This window comes from Eretmochelys imbricata, chromosome 4, assembly GCF_965152235.1.
Source record: "Eretmochelys imbricata isolate rEreImb1 chromosome 4, rEreImb1.hap1, whole genome shotgun sequence".
Lineage (NCBI taxonomy): Eukaryota > Metazoa > Chordata > Testudines > Cheloniidae > Eretmochelys > Eretmochelys imbricata.
In genome coordinates this window covers 47,372,716-47,394,173 of record NC_135575.1, presented here as the reverse complement: position 1 = coordinate 47,394,173, position 21,458 = coordinate 47,372,716, and the positions used below count along the sequence as shown (strand labels likewise).

The 21,458-nt window shown below is 45.8% G+C and overlaps 1 pseudogene; it reads right to left on the bottom strand.

Moving 5' to 3' along the window:
- Positions 1-16,290: 16,290 nt before the first annotated feature.
- Positions 16,291-20,681, bottom strand: LOC144263798 (interferon epsilon-like; annotated as a pseudogene).
- Between the last annotated feature and the right edge of the window lie 777 nt (positions 20,682-21,458).

The following is a 21,458-nucleotide window of genomic DNA, read 5'->3' as shown; positions in this document are numbered from 1 at the left end:
CTGCTTGTAGGCACATGCGTAATAGGGAAACCACTCTGTGTTGATTCCTCTGAGTTATGTGTAGCTGACATGGCTGAAATCAGTTGCAGAACTGGGAAAAGACTGGAGGATGTGTCATAAGAGCTGCTGCAGACTGTGCTTATAAGTAAATAATATTAACCTTTTTAGAGCAGTGTACAACCAAATTATTAAAGCTGGTTCCTGAAGAATGTTAGAACACAGAACTTAATGAAAATGTCATGCTTACTGAGTTATTAGTTCCTGCTTTAGTCTTGATAATTGTGATATTTCTTTACCTTTTATCCAAGGATTTGAATCCTGAGGGGAAACACAGCCACCTTATAAGTAGGCTTGGCAGAATTTAATTTTTTTAAATTTTGACTGATAATATCTTTTTTAAGCATTTCTTTTTCAATTTTTATCTATGTACATTTTCACAGTTATGGGAAATTATGGGGGGGTCGGATAACGATGTTGAGTAGATGTAGTAGATGTTGATATTCATGTTGATAAAGTTAAAACTTTATAACTGTTAAAACACATTGTATATTTTGACATGATGTTGACAAAGTAAATAGAATTTGGTTTAAAGATAAATTCTTAAGCAGCATTCTTCTTCTTTTGCCTGTCTGTATATTTCTGTTATTATCAATGGAAATAATTTTTCATTGGTTTGTGTGTCAGATGTCACAGAATATGTGAATATGCTCCAAGGAGAAAGTCTGCGATATACACGTTAACACTCCACCAGAGAAGTAGATTGCATCAGGGAATGGGCCACCCAAATACCCTGAGAGAACGTACTTCAATACAGAAATGAAACCCATTCTGACCAGACCCCTGTAGTTGTCACCTACCACTCCATACTGGAACCTATGAACCCTTATGGGGTATCATCAGACTACAACACATTCTCGATGGGGACCTGTCTAGAAAGAAATCTTTCCTGAAGCCCCACTTCTGGCCTTCAAACAACCCCCTGACCTCTCCAAATTAGAAGAAAGCTCCTCACTGACCAGGTGACACCAACTCAAAGCAGCATCAGATCCTGCCAGAACAACAGATGCAAAACCTGCAGACATATCTCCACTGCTATAATGATCAACCCCACCCAAAACACACCTTTCAAGATCCATGGATCCTAAACATGCCTAGCACAACATAAAGTGTACTTCATCCAGTGTACTAAATGCCCTAATAACTATGTGGGTGAAACCAGATAATCACTATGCTCTCGAATGAACTTACACAGGAAAATGTTAAAAGACAAAACCACCCTATCACCTGTGGATGAACACTTTTTTCACAAAGCAATCACTCTGTCTGACCTATCAGTCCTCATCCTCAAAGAAAACCTATACAACACCTTCAAAAGATGAGTTTGGGAATGGAAGGTTAAATTCATAGCTTTGCTAGACACTAAAAATAATGGACTGAACAGAGGCACTGGGTTTATGGCTTATTACAACAATCTGTAACCCACTAACCCCGTCTTTTTGTCCTATGACTGCAGAGTTGTTAACAGGCCACTCTACCTTTTATGGTCCCTTAGAATATGTGCTAATTACTTATGCTAAACAATCTGTTCCACCTTGTATTTAGTTGTGATGCTGGGAGTACCTTTCCCAGACATGAAGAAGAGCTCTAGTGTTAGTCTCTAAGGTGCCACAAGTACTTCTTTTCTTTTTGCGAATACAGACTAACACAGCTGCTACTCTGAAACCTGTTAGAAGCTTGTCTCTCTCACTAACAGAAGTTGGGTCAATAAAAGATATTACCTCATCCACCTTGTGCCTCCCTATGGTGAAATCAACATTTACTGATAAAATTCACTCCTTCTAAGCCTAATTATAAACCAAACATTAACTGTTGTTTGGGCTGGAGAAGAACAGTGAATTATGACAACAAAGCTGGTAGCAGGATATGAAGGGGCTTTCTGAATGGCTAAGGTGAAAAGGGTATTTCAACTGGATGTGTGCTCTAGATTTTACAATGTCCAATACATTTGAATTCACCCTGTGAGGGGGTCTGAGCACTAATATTCATGCCAGACTTTGTACGGTTTCTTTCATATGGGGGCATTTTAAACAAAACATGTTTTATGTTGTCCATTGTTAAAATTTTACTAAAATCTTTTTTTTTTTTTATGATTTTCAGGTGGCTTCAGAAACAAATAATGGAAAGCTAGATGCTGGCATAAATCAACATAACTCATTGAAGTTAATGGAGCTACATCAATTTACAAAAACTGAGGATCTGGTCTATCAGTCTTAATAGATCAATCAGTAAGTACAATAGGAGGAACAGATTCCTATAAATTTCCTGTATTCTGTTGTCATTTTCCAATATAGATTATACTGGAATTGTGGTGATATTATTGAAGTTATTTTGTGTAACTATGTATATCCATATCTTATTTGCAAAATGAACACATTTTATACAGAGATCACTGAGACACAAACATGAAAACCATAATGGCACACTTTAAACTCATCAGATTTATTTTTTACAGATAATTACCTGATCTACCGAGTTTTCTTGCAATAATCAACAAAAGATTCTTATAGGTCAGCCTTATATAGGATTGGTCTGTAATTTGTATTAGGTAATTTTACCTTTGTCAATATTTATTCTCTCCCGGAGATGCTTGGTACATAATCTGTTCCATCATTAGGATGGAAAAGATAGGCCCTTCTTGTGTACCAAATATGTTCTGTGGGCTGGTGCTGAATGGGTGCGGGTCTATAATACTTCCTTCTTCCTTTTTGGTGATTTGCTGCCCGCGTGGCCAGCGGCAGGCTGACCCCCTGATGGCCACGCGGCCAGCGGCAGGCCGGCCCCCCGATGGCCGGTTTTATCAAGATCTTGTGATAAATCGAGCAGGCAGGAGGGGAAGCTCCCTTTTATGGACACCCAGCCAGCCAGTTGGCTCTAAAATCCCCCTTAGGAACTGTTCTCTACTTGCTTTACCTGTGAAGTGTTAAGAGTCTCCCTGCGTTGCGGAGGTAAAATGAAGTGAGTGTGCACCGGGCTTGAACTTTTTACTCTTGAGGAAAAACTCTCCCTTTGTCTGTCTGTCCTCCCAGCTGGAGAGGCGGACAGGATAGCACCTCTTCCAGAGGTCCCAGCCGGGGAGGCTAGCCCCCGGCCCCTCCCCCGCAGCCTCAGCTCGCTGTGCCGCCTGCGCTCTGGGTGGCGGGGCTGTGAGCTCCTGCTGGGCAGCGCGGCTGCGAGAGCCACTGGGTGTAGTGTATTAAATTGCTTCCCTTAGGAATGTGCTACTTACAGAGCACCAGGAGTGGCATCTGTCATTAGTCCATTGTATGTAGCGCATTCCTATGGCGAGCAATTTAGTACACTACCCCCACGTAGGGAAGGCAGTACCTCCCCACGTAGGGAAGGCTTGGCCCCTGCATCCTATCCGCTGCCTCCCACTTCTAACCCCCCCACTGCCCTCCTCAGAAGCCTCGACCCATCCAACCCCCCCTGCTCCTTGTCCCATGACCACCCCCCCTCAGGACCTCTCCGCCCCAAACCGCCTCCTCTGGACCCCACCTCCTCTCCAAGCTCCCCTGCTCCCTGTCCCCTGACTGCCCCGATCCCTATTCATGCCCCTGCCCCCTGACAGGTCCCCCAGGACTCCCGCTCCTATCCAACCACCCCCTGCTCCCTGTTCCCTGACTGCCCCCTGGGACACCCTGCCCCTTATCCACCCCTCCTCCTTCCCGCCCCCTTACCATGCCACTCAGAGTACCAGGACTTTCAGCCGTGAGGAGCACATTCCAATAGGGAGCAATTTATTACACTACTTCAGCCCTTCAGATGCTTTTGGAACCCCGCTGTGGCCCTCAGGCCCAAAAGTTTGCCCACCTCTGAGCTGTGCTGTAAGAATCTTGGGGCCAGGTATGAAAAATCATCAGTATCATACCTGGAAACTACTCATTTGAAACCCCAGATATGTGAGTAGATCAGGAAATGTCCAGGAAAATGTGATTTGGTTTTTCTCTTTTTATTCCTTTATGGCTTGTGGACTCCTCTGTGCTAACCCCACGTGCTTTTGTTTTGCTTGTAACCTTAAAGCTGGGCCTCAAGGAAGTTATTCTTGGTGCTTAATCCTTTTATTTGCTCTTTTGAAATCTAGCAATAGAGTAAGTTTTCCGATGTCTTTTTTTTTAAGTAAAATTTACCTTTTTGAAGAACAGGATTATATTTTTGTGTCTTAAGAGGTTTGTGCACATCTTTTTTAGTGAACTGGTGGCAAGAGCTGATTTCTAGAAACTAGAACTATGAACAATAGCTCTGAGGGCCTATTTGGAGTTGTGCAAAATGTGGGCCATTAATGGTGGTTTGGAATCTTGATGGCTCCCATCAACCAGGACAACTGACTATGGATGGCTCTGTTTGCTTGCAGGCCTTCCTGCAAGCCAGGCTGGGAAGAATGAAGGCTTGGGGTCGCACAGGACATGTGACCATGTCACCTGATACCGGAATCCATCTTAAACCTGGTGCTTTTCCATTTAGAAGGAGGGGTGGGGACCCAGAGAGTCAAAAGATTCCCGTCTTGTGCCAAAGCTATTTTAGGGGGTGGAACAGAACAAAGGGGGCTGCAATCATGAGGAATCCCCAGGCTACCGCCTGAGCTGGAACAATGGCTGGACCAGGGGAAAAGATTGTGCCCAGACTAGGAAGGCATCCAGTCTGTGATAGAAGCTTCTTGAAACATCTGAGGGTGAGGTTTCCTACTGTACTAGGCTTAAACTTGCATATTTTATTTTATTTTGCTTGGTCGCTGACTTTGTTCTGTCTGTTATTACTTGGAACCACGTAAATGCTACTTTCTGTATTTAATCAAATCACTTTTTAAGCTTTATACAGGGTAAAACAGATTTATTTGGGGTTTGGATCCCATTGGGAACTGGGCATCTGAGTGTTGGAGACAGGAACACTTCTGAAGCTGTTTTCAGGTAAGCCTGTAATTTATGGGACGTAGTTCAGAACTGGGTCTGGGTTTGTAGCAGGCTAGCGTGTCTGGTTCGAACCAGGCAGGGCACTGAAGTCCCAAGCTGCCAGGGAAAACAAGCTCAGAGGTAAGCTTGGCACATCAGTTGGCAGTTCCCAAAGGGGCTTTCTGTGACGGAAACCATCACAGGTACATCCTAGATGGGAAGCCCAAAACTGTAATCAAGGCGGGGGAGATCGGAGCCAAATGGGTGGAGGTGGCGGAGAAGAAGAAAGCTAGTAGCAGTCGGTGGGGATACCAGAAGGGGCAACCTGCGTCGACACCTCACCATCGGGGTCAGCCCAAAGCCCCACCTTGCAAGGAGGAGCCCTCCACACAGCCAGGGACACCCTCTCGTCCCACCACCCTACTCTCCAACCACCCACCTCGCCCCTGCCCACAGTCAGCTGGGCAATGCTTTAAATGTAATGAGCTGGGGCACGTGAAGGCCAACTGCCCCAAGAGCACCAGCCGACTGCAACTCATCACCCCGGGGTCCCACCGAGAGCCTTCAGGCCCACATGCCTCGCAAATACCCCCAGAGCGAAGAGAAACTGAGTGTGGGTGGGAGGAAGATTACTGCATGGAGAGACACTGGAGCACAGGTGTCAGCTATCTACAGGTGTCAGCTCTGCGGCCATGAATCCCTGGTGGACCGCAAATTCATTGACCCAAAGGCTCAAGTGATGGTGCAACCCTTTAAGGCCAGCTCTTTTAACTTGCCTACAGCCAAGTTGCCTGTCCAGTACAAGGGCTGGTCAGGAATATGGACGTTTGCAGTCTATGACGATTATCCCATTCCCATGCTGCTGGGAGAAGGCTTAGCCAACCATGTGAGGCTAACAGAAAGCGTGGGGATGGTCATCCGTAGCCAGGCTAAACAGGCCTCCACACCTAACTCCATTTCTGATTCTCCTACTAGGACCCGGTCTGTGTCTCCAGATACCACAGGGCTGGGGACCCAGCCAGACGAGGTGGAATCAGACCCCAGACCAGAGTCTATGACAGCGGTTGTAGATCCAGCCAGATCCTGGGATCCAGCCAGAACCGGTCCAAGGATCGGAACAGGCGGAGCAGTCAGCACCAGAGCCCGTGCTTACAACCCCACCAGTGTCTGGGGAGCCAGCACCAAGGGGTGCCACGGAGCCTGAACCTGCAGCAGCAGCTAACCCGGTGCAAGGGGCTCAAACCGAGTCTGAAATACTACCTAGTGCGCCAGTGGAGAGCAGTTCAGAGTCAACGGAGACACCCCCGTCACCTGCATCACTTCCGGGGGACCAAGCCCAAGTCCACAACCCAACTAGGAACTAATGTCTCCAGCATCAAGGGAGCAGTTACACGCAGAGCAGGAAGTGGATGAGAGCCTCAAGGGAGCTTGGATAGCAGCCCAGAGCAACCCACCACCTCTCAGCTTTTCTAATAGGTCTGGGTTTGTTGTAGAAGGAGGACTCTTACACAAGGAGACCCTTTGTGGTGGGCACAAGGAGGACTGCCATCCTCAGAGACAGTTGGTAATTCCAACTAAGTATAGGGAAAAGCTCTTGAGCTTAGCACACGATCACCCTAGTGGCCATGCTGGGGTGAACAGGACCAAAGACCATTTGGGGAAGTCATTCCACTGGAAGGGAATCGGCAAGGACGTTTCTACCTATGTCTGGTATCATGAGGTCTGGCAGAGGGTGGGAAAGCCCAAGACCAAGTCACGGCCCTTCTTCAGCCCACTCCCCATAATTGAGGTTCCATTTCAGCATATAGCTGTGGATATTCTGGGTTCTTTCTCGAAGAAAACACCCAGAGGAAAGCTGTACATACTGACTTTCATGGCCACAAGGCCAGGGCCAGTGCTGACTGTGGCCGCACGGCCAGGGCCGCCACCTGAACCGTCTGAGATTATGGAGTCTGCTACAACCTTGGTTTAAGAGGCATGTGGCTTTCAGCTGCTACAGCCAAGGCTTGTACACTAAGATTCAAAGGTCCAAGGTTCAATCCTGCTGGCTGACAACTAGGGCCTGTCGGCATTGCAAGTGGGGGCTCGTCCGAGATGTCAACGGGGAAGTCTTTGAAGCTCAGAATGTGCTTCAACATGTTCTCTCCCAGAAGTACACCCATAGGTGTCTACCTCTTCCAGGGACCATGTAGTAAGTGTAGCTCAGGGGTGGCCAACCTTTGGCTCCGGAGCCACAGGCAGCTCTTCAGAAGTTAATATGCAGCTCCTTGTATAGGCACCAACTCCGGGGCTGGAGCTACAGGTGCCAACTTGCCAATGTGCTGGGGGGTTCTCACTGCTGTGCCACAGGCCCTGCTCCCACTCCACCCCTTCCCGCGCCATTCCCTGAGCCGGCCATGACCTAGCTCTTCCCCCGGCCCCTCCACAGCCTCCTGCACGCCACGAAACAGCTGATCAGGAGATGCGGAGAGGGAGGGGGAGGTGCTGATCGGCTGGGCTACCGCTGGGTGGGAGGCGCTGGGAGCGGAGCAGGGGAGCTGATGTGGGGGGGCTGCTGAGTGTTACTGTGGCTCTTTGGCAATGTATATTGGTAAATTCTGGCTCTTTCTCAGGTTCAGGTTGGCCACCCCAGTGTAGATTCTAACACCCAGACACTTTGCACAGGATTCTAACACACTAGTGCTATTTATTTAATCATGCAGAAAATACACAGATTGGAAGAAAAATTGTAAACCCTACACGCAATTCCCTGTGTCAGTTTCCTCAACACACCAAGCACTTCTATGGGCCTGGATCAGGGTCACTTGGTGTCATCCAACATCCTTCTGTTGCAGTGCATCACTTACAGGCACAAAAACAGAACCTTCTCCCCCCAGCTCCGGTAACCTGACCTTGGCCAGTTTATTCCCTTCCTTCCTCTTCCCCAAATGTCCTGTGGGTCTTCCCCTAGTGAGTTCTTTTAGAACCTTTGGTTTTTGTCATCTGTCTCTTTGTCAACCTTCAGTAACGTTCCACTCCTAACCCCAATTCTTCTTAACGCCACCTTGGCCAAACTGCTTCCCTACTTAGCATAAGTGTCCCATTGTCCTCAGCCTAGTGAGTACCTGCTGTAGGTCCTGTCCAACAGGATGGATACATGTAGAAAGGGGTTTCTACGTATGTATGTGGAAATTTCATGATGGCAACAACTTCAGAATACCAACTAGAATTCACAAGTCTTACAGACAGACACCCCCTCCCCACCGCCCGACATGCACACAAACAAATCAAGCCCCCCACATATGAATTAGGCTTGTGTACACTCAAGTCAGCAATTCTATCCCTCAGGTTTCTGACCAACTCTTGCCACCCCTCCAGAGCCTCCAAATCAGGCTTCTGTGCTCCAAATCAGGTTGGTGCCACCAACCACCAGAATGTATCAAACTTTCAGAATTAACAAGAACAATGCCTAAAAATTACTATCATTTTAAATGTTTGATTTAGGTCATAAACCTGCTGGTGGCATCAGATCTAGTGAGGATCTACCTATCTCCCAAGTATTGTGTCGGTGGATAGTAGTTCTGAAAATACTACTTGGCACTGAAAGGACAGGGGCAGGGAATCTAATGGGACCAGAGCTGAGACAGATGCTGCAGATCTCTGTGTCTGGAGAGATCTTTTTGATCAGGTTTCAGAGTAGCAGCCGTGTTAGTCTGTATTCTCAAAAAGAAAAGGAGTACTAGTGGCACCTTAGAGACTAACCAATTTATTTGAGCATAAGCTCATGCTCAAATAAATTGGTTAGTCTCTAAGGTGCCACTAGTACTCCTTTTCTTTTTGATCAGTGCAGAAACCATAGAATCTGCTGAGTCTGGAGATGGAACAACAGCCACTTCCACGAGGAAGTTGACAGATGAACCCGCCCCTCCTTCCTCCTGCCTATGAGTGGAAGGATGCGGGAGAATCTCCACGGGAGATCTTCCCAAATTTTTCCTCTCTTTTAAGAAGTGCGAGCTGGGATGCCGCACAGGCATGGCTGCTCCTTATGATACGGGTGATATTGTCAAAGAGCTCAACTGAATGCTCCGTTCAGCATGGCCCTTTTTGTTTATTAATGGTGTGACGGAATGAAGGGGAATAGTTTTCCCCCAGAGCTGAATAGGTTTGGGGCTGCTAGACTTTTTCAGAAGAATTCTGTATTTTTCATGTGTCGTAACTGACTGACGTATTCCACCAAATGGGGAGCTGCATTTTAGAGGTGACAAAGAGAAACTTTGATCATCCTAATACAAAATGGTCTATTCCTGCTCATATTATGCACATGTAATTTTGTTTGTGGTGTATGCCCAAGAATGAATTTAGCCTGGGAGCACACAGAGGTAATGGGATCAGGCGGTGGGGCCATAAAGCTGATGAGAGTGATCACAGACTTACTACTACTGGGGGCAGTGCTAGTAAATGTATTCTGGGTAGGTGCTGGATACATACAAACCTGAGTTGATTTTGGTGGGGGGAGAGGGTATGTGAATTCATATCAACCTGATTGATGGGGTCTGGGCAGGCTTATTACAAACTAACAACTGGTGTGTGTTAAGGGGTGCATGCAATCTTGCTTAGTGGGGGAAAAGTAACCTGGTAAAGAGTAGAATACTAAAGGTGCAGAGTTCAGGTGTGGTGTATGGTCTGTTTGAATGGAAAGGCTAATGATCATTCTGTAACGATTATCTTTAATATGGAATTACTGTGAACTGGGACACTGATTTGTCGGCGTATTTAAGCATGTTCCTAATTGGAGCACATACTTTGTTAGTCACGTGCAAAAGTACTCTCTGGAATTGGGGTTTTAAGGCTGAACAATTACAGGGCTTTTTTTATTCTCCCTTTTTCTTTTTGGTTCAATAGGTATTTAATTCAAATCATGATTGCTATAGGTTGCCATTTTCTATACAATAATTATTTATTGATAAGTAACAAAGATCTATGATAAATACATAAAGAGGAGCAATACATAAATAATAGACTGACATAACTATCCTGTTACAAATATCGTAAAATGAACTGAAAATATTTTCACAGTGCACAGATAGAATAAACAGTAGCAGCTTTTTTTAAATTCCCCTGCATCTCATTTTAAATCATGTAAAATATTACTTGATTTTGGTTAGTACTTCTACAAATGTTGGTATTTAAATTTCTAAACTTCTTTGTGAGTTTGTCCAAATTTTGACAGATTTCAGAGTAACAGCCATGTTAGTCTGTATTTGCAAAAAGAAAAGGAGTACTTGTGGCACCTTAGAGACTAACCAATTTATTTGAGCATAAGCTTTCGTGAGCTACAGCTCACTTCATCGGAAAGTGTAGAAGATCTTTTTATATACACACAAAGCATGAAAAAATACCTCCTCCCACCCCACTCTCCTGCTGGTAATAGCTTATCTAAAGTGACCACTCTCCTTACAATGTGTATGATAATCAAGGTGGGCCATTTCCAGCACAAATCCAGGGTTTAACAAGAACGTCGGGGGGGGGGGGGCAGGGAGGAAAAAACAAGGGGAAATAGGCTTGAATAGAGACTGGGAGTGGCTAAGTCATTATGCAAGGTAACCTAAGTTAATTGTATCAAATTTGCAAATGAATTCCAATTCAACAGTTTCTCGTTGGAGTCTGGATTTGAAGTTTTTTTGTTGAAGAATTGCAACTTTCATGTCTGTAATCGTGTGACCAGAGAGATTGAAGTGTTCTCTGACTGGTTTATGAATGTTATAATTCTTGACATCTGATTTGTGTCCATTTATTCTTTTACGTAGAGACTGTTCAGTTTGACCAATGTACATGGCAGAGGGGCATTGCTGGCACATGATGGCAATATCACATTGGTGGATGTGCAGGTGAACGAGCCTCTGATAGTGTGCCTGATGTTATTAGGCCCTGTGATGGTGTCCCTCGGCAGCTCTCCAACACCACTTTCTACAAGCCATTACCCTCTGATCCCACTGAGAGTTACCAAAAGAAACTACAGCATTTGCTCAAGAAACTCCCTGAGCACAAGATCAAATCCGCACAGACACACCCCTGGAACCCCGACCTGGGATATTCTATCTATTACCCAAGATCCATAAACCTGGAAATCCTGGGTGCCCCATCATCTCAGGCATTGGCACCCTGACAGCAGGATTGTCTGGCTATGTAGACTCCCTCCTCAGGCCCTACGCTACCAGCACTCCCAGCTACCTTCGAGACACCACTGACTTCCTGAGGAAACTACAGTCCATCGGTGATCTTCCTGATAACACCATCCTGGCCACTATGGATGTAGAAGCCCTCTACACCAACATTCCACACAAAGATGGACTACAAGCCATCAAGAACACTATCCCCGATAATGTCACGGCTAACCTGGTGGCTGAACTTTGTGACTTTGTCCTTACCCATAACTATTTTACATTTGGGGACAATGTATACCTTCAGATCAGCAGCACTGCTATGGGTACCCGCATGGCCCCACAGTATGCCAACATTTTTATGGCTGACTTAGAACAACGCTTCCTCAGCTCTCGTCCCCTAACGCCCCTACTCTACTTGCGCTATATTGATGACGTCTTCATCATCTGGACCCATGCAAAAGAAGCCCTTGAGGAATTCCACCATGATTTCAACAATTTCCATCCCACCATCAACCTCAGCCTGGTCCAGTCCACACAAGATGGACTGTGTGGTTAGGGACTATATAGAAAAGCTGGACGTGCACAAGTCCATGGGGCCGGACGAGTTGCATCCGAGAGTGCTAAAGGAATTGGCGGCTGTGATTGCAGAGCCATTGGCCATTATCTTTGAAAACTCGTGGCGAACGGGGGAAGTCCCAGATGACTGGAAAAAGGCTAATGTAGTGCCAGTCTTTAAAAAAGGGAAGAAGGAGGATCCTGGGAACTACAGGCCAGTCAGCCTCACCTCAGTCCCTGGAAAAATCATGGAGCAGGTCCTCAAAGAATCAATCCTGAAGCACTTACATGAGAGGAAAGTGATCAGGAACAGTCAGCATGGATTCACCAAGGGAAAGTCATGCCTGACTAATCTAATCGCCTTCTATGATGAGATTACTAGTTCTGTGGATGAAGGGAAAGCAGTGGATGTATTGTTTCTTGACCTCAGCAAAGCTTTTGACACAGTCTCCCACAGTATTCTTGTCAGCAAGTTAAAGAAGTATGGGCTGGATGAATGCACTATAAGGTGGGTAGAAAGTTGGCTAGATTGTCGGGCTGAATGGGTAGTGATCAATGGCTCCATGTCTAGTTGGCAGCCGGTGTCAAGTGGAGTGCCCCAGGGGTCGGTCCTGGGGCCGGTTTTGTTCAATATCTTCATAAATGATCTGGAGGATGGTGTGGATTGCACTCTCAGCAAATTTGCAGATGATACTAAACTAGGAGGAGTGGTAGATACGCTGGAGGGCAGGGATAGGATACAGAAGGACCTAGACAAATTGGAGGATTGGGCCAAAAGAAATCTGATGAGGTTCAATAAGGATAAGTGCAGGGTCCTGCACTTAGGACGGAAGAACCCAATGCACAGCTACAGACTAGGGACCGAATGGCTAGGCAGCAGTTCTGCGGAAAAGGACCTAGGGGTGACAGTGGACGAGAAGCTGGATATGAGTCAGCAGTGTGCCCTTGTTGCCAAGAAGGCCAATGGCATTTTGGGATGTATAAGTAGGGGCATAGCGAGCAGATCGAGGGACGTGATCGTTCCCCTCTATTCGACATTGGTGAGGCCTCATCTGGAGCACTGTGTCCAGTTTTGGGCCCCACACTACAAGAAGGATGTGGATAAATTGGAGAGAGTCCAGCGAAGGGCAACAAAAATGATTAGGGGTCTAGAACACATGACTTATGAGGAGAGGCTGAGGGAACTGGGATTGTTTAGTCTGCAGAAGAGAAGAATGAGGGGCGATTTGATAGCTGCTTTCAACTACCTGAGAGGTGGTTCCAGAGAGGATAGTTCTAGACTATTCTCAGTGGTAGAAGAGGACAGGACAAGGAGTAATGGTCTCAAGTTGCAGTGGGGGAGGTTTAGGGTGGATATTAGGAAAACCTTTTTCACTAGGAGGGTGGTGAAACATTGGAATGCGTTACCTAGGAAAGTGGTAGAATCTCCTTCCTTAGAAGTTTTTAAGGTCAGGCTTGACAAAGCCCTGGCTGGGATGATTTAATTGGGGATTGGTCCTGCTTTGAGCAGGGGGTTGGACTAGATGACCTCCTGGGGTCCCTTCCAACCCTGATATTCTATGATTCTATGCTTCTATGATAAGAGATCTACTTCCTGGACACTACAGTGCTAATAAACGATGGTCTCATAAACACCACCCTATACCGGAAACCTACTGACCGCTATTCCTGCCTACATGCCTCCAGCTTTCACCCTGACCACACCACACGATCCATCGTCTACAGCCAAGCTCTGCGATACAACCGCATTTGCTCCAACCCCTCAGACAGAGACAAACACCTACAAGATCTCTATCAAGCATTCTTACAACTACAGTTCCCACCTGCAGAAGTGAAGAAACAGATTGATAGAGCCAGAAAAGTTCCCAGCAGTCACCTACTATAGGACAGGCCTAACAAAGAAAATAACAGAACACCACTAGCCGTCACCTTCAGCCCCCAACTAAAACCCCTCCAACGCATTATTAAGGATCTACAACCTATCCTGAAGGATGACCCAACACTCTCACAAATCCTGGGAGATAGGCCAGTCCTTGCCTACAGACAGCCCCCCAACCTGAAGCAAATACTCACCAGCAACCACATACCACACAACAGAACCACTAACCCTGGAACCTATCCTTGCAACAAAGCCTGTTGCCAACTGTGCCCACATATCTATTCAGGGGGCACCATCACAGGCTAATAACATCAGCCACACTATCAGAGGCTCGTTCACCTGCACATCCACCAATGTGATATATGCCATCATGTGCCAGCAATGCTCCTCTGCCATGTACATTGGTCAAACTGGACAGTCTCTACGTAAAAGAATAAATGGACACAAATCAGATGTCAAGAATTGTAACGTTCATAAACCACTCGGAGAACACTTCAATCTCTCTGGTCACGCGATCACAGACATGAAAGTTGTGATATTACAACAAAAAATCTTCAAATCCAGACTCCAGCAAGAAACTGTTGAATTGGAATTCATTTGCAAATTTGATACAATTGACTTAGGCTTGAATAGAGACTGGGAGTGGCTAAGTCATTATGCAAGGTAACCTATTTCCCCTTGTTTTTTCCTACCACCCCCTTCAGACATTCTTGTTAAACCCTGGATTTGTGCTGGAAATGGCCCACCTTGATTATCATACACATTGTAAGGAGAGTGATCACTTTAGATAAGCTATTACCAGCAGGAGAGTGGGGTGGGAGGAGGTATTTTTTCATGCTTTGTGTATATATAAAAAAAGATCTTCTACACTTTCCATAGTATGCATCCGATGAAGTGAGCTGTAGCTCACGAAAGCTTATGCTCAAATAAATTGGTTAGTCTCTAAGGTGCCACAAGTACTCCTTTTCTTTTTCCAAAATTTGAAAACCCCCTCATTCCACATGGATTCTCCTGCTAGCACTGAGGCTGAACTGCTTGTCTTTTATGAAATAATTGGTATCTTTTCACTCTCATCCTGGGAAACTGTAGGTCCTTACCTCCTGGTCAGAGAGTCCCACTTTCCATCACTTCAACCAAACATGTCTCTGGATGCCCAGCTTGCCGATGAGTCTGCATTGGGATCTCTGAATGGAACTCTCACCTCCAGTCGTTTCGGGGAGATTTTTGCAAAAGTGGCAGGAAATATGTTGGCAGATTTCCTGGATTGCCACCTTGGCATTCCCCTTCAGAGACACTCGAGGCTTGAAAGCCCCTTGGGGCCACCTGAAATCTCTCTTTGTTCTGACATTAGGGGAAAATTATGCACATCTTTTTTTCTTTGAAAGTTTTTCCAGTTCATATTTGTTATGCTGTTATACTGGGGTTAAGCTGCCTGTTACAGTTCAGAGATGAGATTTGATCTGAGAAGAGTTGAACCACAGAAATATAGAGCAAACACGTAATGTCAACAGTGTTTCAGGTCTAACCCTTTCTTTATTTTCTTGTAACTTTTTTGCATCAATAGCCTTCATTTTGCAGTTTAAACTTTGAGTAAATCAACAGGGTATTATCACAAATTGTTAGCTGGGCAGTTGGAATTTCATTATGGAGTGAATGTATTGCATAATACAAGGTCAAGCATTATGGAGTCTTAGAAGTCACTGTGGAAAGGATGAGTAGAGAGGAGGGAATCCATTGCACATTACAATTTCATCCAACTGTTTTAACCACTGTAGTCACTGCACCTCAGCTGGAATGAAATGAAATTTGGTTGAAACACAAAGGGAAAAATAAATGTTTCCATTGTATTCATGTCAATACATTACATGAAAATATCTTTCTACACCTCATAATCTTACAGATCTTATGCTCAGTTCACATATTTTATAAATGTCACAAGGAAACTTCTCAAGCTGTGGTATAGGATGAGGACAGAGTGAATGTATTGCATTATACGTCAAGCGTTATGGCATGGTAGAAGTGACTGTGGGAAGAATCAGCAGAGAGGAGGGATTCCACTGCATCCTCTGTTTTAACCTCAGTAGTTGCAGCATCCAGAGCTGAAATGAAATAGGAAATAGTTGAAACACAAAGGGAAAAAATATAATTTTCATTGAATTGATCTCAATAAATTAAATGAAAATATCTTTTCCACACAGAAGCTCGCAAGTCATTTAGTATGTTCATATTTTTTTTTTTAAAGTCTCTAGGAAGCTTCTCAACCTTTGGAATACGAGACATAGTCCTCATGAGGACGGATTAATAAATAACAACCATGATCATAATAGAAACACACTACATATGTAGAAGTCAGAGTACTTTAGGGGTGGAGGGGAAGGATCATTATTGGATGACCAAAGTGCTGTTGAGGTGCCTAAGGATTCCAAATATATGTACTTTGTTGCATGGACTGCAGTGATGTAGAGCATAACAGCACCTGATATGCGGGAGATTATGAAGAATCGCAAACCTCAATAACAGTAGAAACACAGAAAAATAAATCCATGTAATTGCACATCCATTTCCAGCAAAGGACGGGAAGAGCCTGAAGCTGCTGCCATGGAAATAAATTTCTATTTGGCCATTGCCCCTGTAGAAGAAGGATCAGGCCCTATATAGGCAGTGTTATAAAATATCCGCTATCTCTGTTCAGTTGTATAATTGACCCGAATATTAATTCCTTTACTCCAAGCAAAAGATTTGTACTGTACCTTAGTTACTGAGCCTTCTAGTTGAGTTTGTCAGTCAGAACAAAACATCTGGGTATTTCCATGCAAAAGACCTCCCAGGCACACAGGCTGTATTGCTTTTCTTTTGAGAAAGCATCTATCCCCTGAAAGTATTGTTTCACTCTCCAGCTGGTGAGCTGGAGGTCCTCCCTTTCTGGGTTGTTTAGGTCCTTCTCCATCTGTGCTCTCAAACATGCCTCCAGCCACTGAATTTGCTGGTTAAGTCTGTTATCTGAAATTGGGCCAGCTAGTAAGCTTAGGGAGGACTAATGACCCACCAGAGTCTGGCAGAAAGCAGCGCATTTAATAGACTGATAGCTAAGCTGAAAAGAAGGGAGGTTGGGTCACACTCACACTGGCATACTCACACTCCCAGGACAGGCACATCACTGGAGATGTCAGGATCCTTCCAGGTAAGTGTCCCACGGCGCGGCGATGGAGGTCAGTCTTCCCAAGGCACGATAGAATGCAATGCAGCAAACCGCTGGCCAGGCGCTCTGGGCAAAGGGCCTTCACAGGAGGTACAAGCTTGTGAGTGCACTCCTGAGCACGTCGCCCCTTCCCCTTTTAAAGACCTGCTCCTCATGCCTGCGACTAGAGATGACTTGGCCGCATCTGGTTGGTCGGCCTGGGTCCATGCACTGAGTGTGTGATTGCTGCCTAATTAGAGTCCCAGACACCTTGTCTACCTGGGAGCTCTTCTGATCTTCCAGCTGTTCAACCAGCCCATTCATCCCACAAGCATTCCAGGAGGGAGGGGGAGGGGGAAAGCCATTTCACAGGTCTTCAAAGAGGGAGAGGAGACAAAAGGGGGGGCGGAAGTGTAAAAGACCTTTGGAGCGTACAGGTTATACATAGCAAAGTCATACAGAGCATAGAGATCACTGCTGCTCCTACAACACTTTACCCCGGATCTATGATTATTACAGTAGTTGTTGTCATTGTAGGGCACAGGTGATCTGTTGCAAACAAACCAAACAATCATAACCAGGTGAATATAACTCAAACCATTATAATTGACTAAACACTAGATATAATATAAACACAAATGCAACTCATCACAATTATAATAATTGGGACTACAATAAAACCATCACCATTACAATAATTGGGTACATTGACAAACAAAATGAGGCCCAAGTTTGATGCTGCAATAGCTATCAAACAATAAAAGTCAACCCTAACCCTTAAGTACACGCAACAAATACGATTTGTAGGAGTACCACAGTAAAGTGGAATTAACAATACAAGAAAATGTAACTCACCATACCAATGTATCAAGCGCAAAACTTAACAACAAAATGATTATTAGAGAACTGAACAAAAAATAAACTTTCCATCTCCATGGGTTCCCCGGGCCTCCATCTCCTGATGGCCTGCTGCACGTGAACTGGGAGACCCTGAGCAATCAGCCTCAATTCCTCCGGAGGTAGAGCTATTTGAGGTATGGTCAGGGGCACGTGCCCTCCAGCTGTGGCAGCCACACCCCAGCCACACAAACATGCCAGGAGAACCATTCTCTCTACAAATCGGATGGGGTCTTCCCAAGGAGCAGCAGCCGCCGAGACAAACTCTACCAACAACGCGCGTGGCCCCACGGCAGGCGCCGTCCCCGCCAACATATCAAAGATGCTATTGTGTGCAGCATGACCGGCTTGCTGCCGAGCTGCCCCTGCTAAATCTCCTCCCAACCCGGATGTGGCTTTTAACACCCGTCGGGTCTCAGCGAGGTTCAGTCCCTGATCCAAACACAGGCTCATCATATCCCGGGCTAACCCGCTGAACCCAGAGCACGAGGGACCATCCAGGGTTTTTGCTAACTCTATTGTTTGTGCGGGAGTCAACTCGGTCTATGCCACAGTGTGTCTGTGCAGGCCCATAGTTTTGGACCAGCCTCTGGACGGCCGCAAGACGGTGTCTGGGGTCTGGCCGTCTGGGGTCTGCATCTGGGGGATCCGGATCACACCAGAGATCCCCATCCCAATCATCATATGGTCCCACACCCCTCTGGGCTTTCACCCGAAGGGCGGCAACCCGGGCTGAATAAGCCGACCCGGGCCCTGTTTTCCCGGGCGGACCCCTCCAGGACCAGATCCTTCAGGCAGGTTACTGCCTGGCTCAGAGTGGCATTCTCTACTTCCACCCGCTCCCGCTCTGCTGCCGCCACCTGCATTACAGCTACACAGAGGGAAGACGCCTGGGCGCTAGCAGTCAGAGCCTGCGCCTTCCACATGTCCCCTTTCTTCTCCAGCTCATTACATCAGTCCTTGAGTGAATCGATTTCCGTGGCAATCTGACTCTTTGCTGCTTGCCATTGCCAGCCTGCTTGCCACAGCAGCCAGGTGGCTGCACGATCCAGTCCCACCTTATTGGGACCGTATATAAGTACATATCTATCCAACATGAGCTCTAGTTCAGGAATTGTACCCCCAGGTGGAACCGCCCCTGGCATCCAGGGGTCTGCCCCTTTCTTTTGGAGCCATTCTAATAACACCCCGGCGGCGGCGCTGCTCCCCCATGGGGGGTGTATTCTCGCTTGGGCTGTTTTGCCTTTTTCTTCCCCTTACCCCACAGTGGCACACTGAACAGTGCTGTCCTTTTCTCCCTGCAGTGGGTTGCTAGCCTACCACTATGTCACGCAGGCTCGAGCCGGACCCACTCAAGAGACTACCAGGGGGCATCAGGGCACCTCTACTCTTGTATCAAATCCTCCACTAAGCTATCTGCGTTCTCCACCATGAATGTTACCCCAAATTGGGCCAACTAGGAAGCTTACGGAAGACTAATGAGCCACCAGAGTTTGGCAGAAAGTAGCATGTTTATTCTTCTGATAGCTAAGCTCAAAAGAAGGGGGCAGGGAGGGGGGGGTGTGGTTCCACTCACACTCGCATACTCACGCTCCCAGGACAGGCACGGCACTGGAGATGTCAGGATCCTTCAAGCTGAGTGTCCCACTTTGGAACCTGACTATGGAAGTCCCATCCCAGGTACTTTGGGTGAGGTTTTTGCTAAAGATGCTGAAGATAGCCTTCTCCTTCTAGGACATTGGAAGTTGGGCAACATGCTGGGTGGGCTTGGAAGCTGCCCTTTCATTTATGCCTTGTGAGGGGAATTTTCCACTCATTTTCTTCAGATGCTCCAAGCTCTCTTTGTTCATTTTATTCTGCTGGAAGTGAAGCATGGTACAGAGCTGAGATGAGATTTCAGTGAAGAAGAGCAGTACGAGGCAAACACGCGGCACACACCTGGTGGTCACGAAGATGTCAAAACAGTCCTTTTCTTTGTGTGGAACCTTGAGACTGGAGTTTCTTGAGGGTCCTACGTCGTCTGCTGTGTCTTTCCTTTATGTCTCTGAATTTAAGTATTTGGTTGGAGACTGTTTCTTTGATCATTTTTGATTTACAAGATTTTCCTTCTTGGAAGTTTTAGAGTTTTTCTTTCTGTTTTTCTTGCTGTTTTCTAGTTCTTTTACCACGTTTCCTTCTTCTTCTTCTTCTTCTTCTTTTTTTTTTTGGGCGGGGGGGGAGGAAGTGACCACCCATGACAATACACAACCCTGTTAACTCATGTTGGATCCACACAGACACAGGCATTTTATCATACATTAATTTCTATAATTTCAGAAGGTCATCCGCAATTCCAAAGTGGTACAGAAAAGACCTCTGGTTCGTCACTTCCCATTCATAACCTCCTTCATTTGCGAGACAGAAATAGTTGAGGAATATTTAAAGTTTGCTAGGCATGGAGGAAGTAAATGTGGGAGGAAAGGGTTAGGCCTCCCAAAAATATTGGCAAATCTCAACTGTAAGCATTTCCTCCAATGTAGAAGGCACATTTAAAATGTAGACAGCACAAACCATCGGTATCTTCCTTCTGTGAAACCAAAGGAGAGAAAGTGCTCTGAGAAAAGGAAACCTTAACTCAAAGTTATTTCCAGGTCTTAATATACATACTGGAGCTGAGTAATAGATGCAGTTGAAGGGTGTGAATATCATGTCCTATTGATCACTCCAAGTAGCTGACAGTAGTGAAAAATTGAGAATAATTCATAAAACAGGATGAGCAATTAGTATAGTAACACATGCTAGAGAGGTAGCCACATGGATGACTATGATTTACAATGTGGTCCGAAGGAGGTTATGCAGAGAAGTCACATTATGTATTTTTTTTACCAAATGTGTCCCTGGGATGAAAGAATTCAACTATTTTTTAAAAAAATGAAATTCAGTCTTCACCAGCTTTGCTGGTTCCTTCTCTTTTAACATGTGCCTTCCCCTCAGCTTGGGCAGGGAAATTCTTCTGGTTTGTTTAATTCTCTGTACTTCCTATGGTCGTGTTTCATTTTCTGGTTCTCAAGCCCTAGCACAGACTGTTGTGCTGGAGTTTCCATCATGGCAGGGAAATGTGTTTTAATTCAACAAGAAAACTATTTTCACTGAAATTAAAAAAGAAAAATCACTTGAAGAAACTATGAAAACATTCTTGTGCATATGAATTTGGTAAGAGTCTCTCAAGTCCTTCCACTTTTATGCATCCGATGAAGTGAGCTGTAGTTCACGAAAGCTTATGCTCAAATAAATTGGTTAGTCTCTAAGGTGCCACAAGTACTCCTTTTCTTTTTGCGAATATAGACTAACACGGCTACTACTCTGAATCAAGTCCTTCTGTACTTTTATAAGAAATTTGAGATTTTAAATTTTTGAAAGACACTCCGCAAAGCAGAGGAAGCAGGCTTCCCAGAGCCCCCAGATTGTCATGGGCTATGCTCCCCATTCTCCCGTGACTTTCCAGGGGTGTTGGGCATCGTTATTCCACACCAGGGTGAAATCCCAGGGGAATATGTTGCGGGGTACTGAACGCAACTAAACAAAACTGCAAACGCAGTATGTGAATGAGAGCATGCTTTTGGTCGCTCTAACTACTTGAAGCTTCACACCCCCAGCACCCATTCTTCCAGCCTGGGGCAGGCCTGGCAGGGTGGCTGTAATGGAACAACGCTGATAGGGACCAGATGGCAGGTCTGACAAAGCCCTAGAAGTGATGCAGACACTCAGGCACTTTGTGTGGAAAGATTTTGTGTTCTGTGCAGAAGCCATCAGGTCATCTATTTCTATGATGAAAGCGGGGCAAACTATTTCCTTCTGCCTGCTAGTGAGACGATAATAGT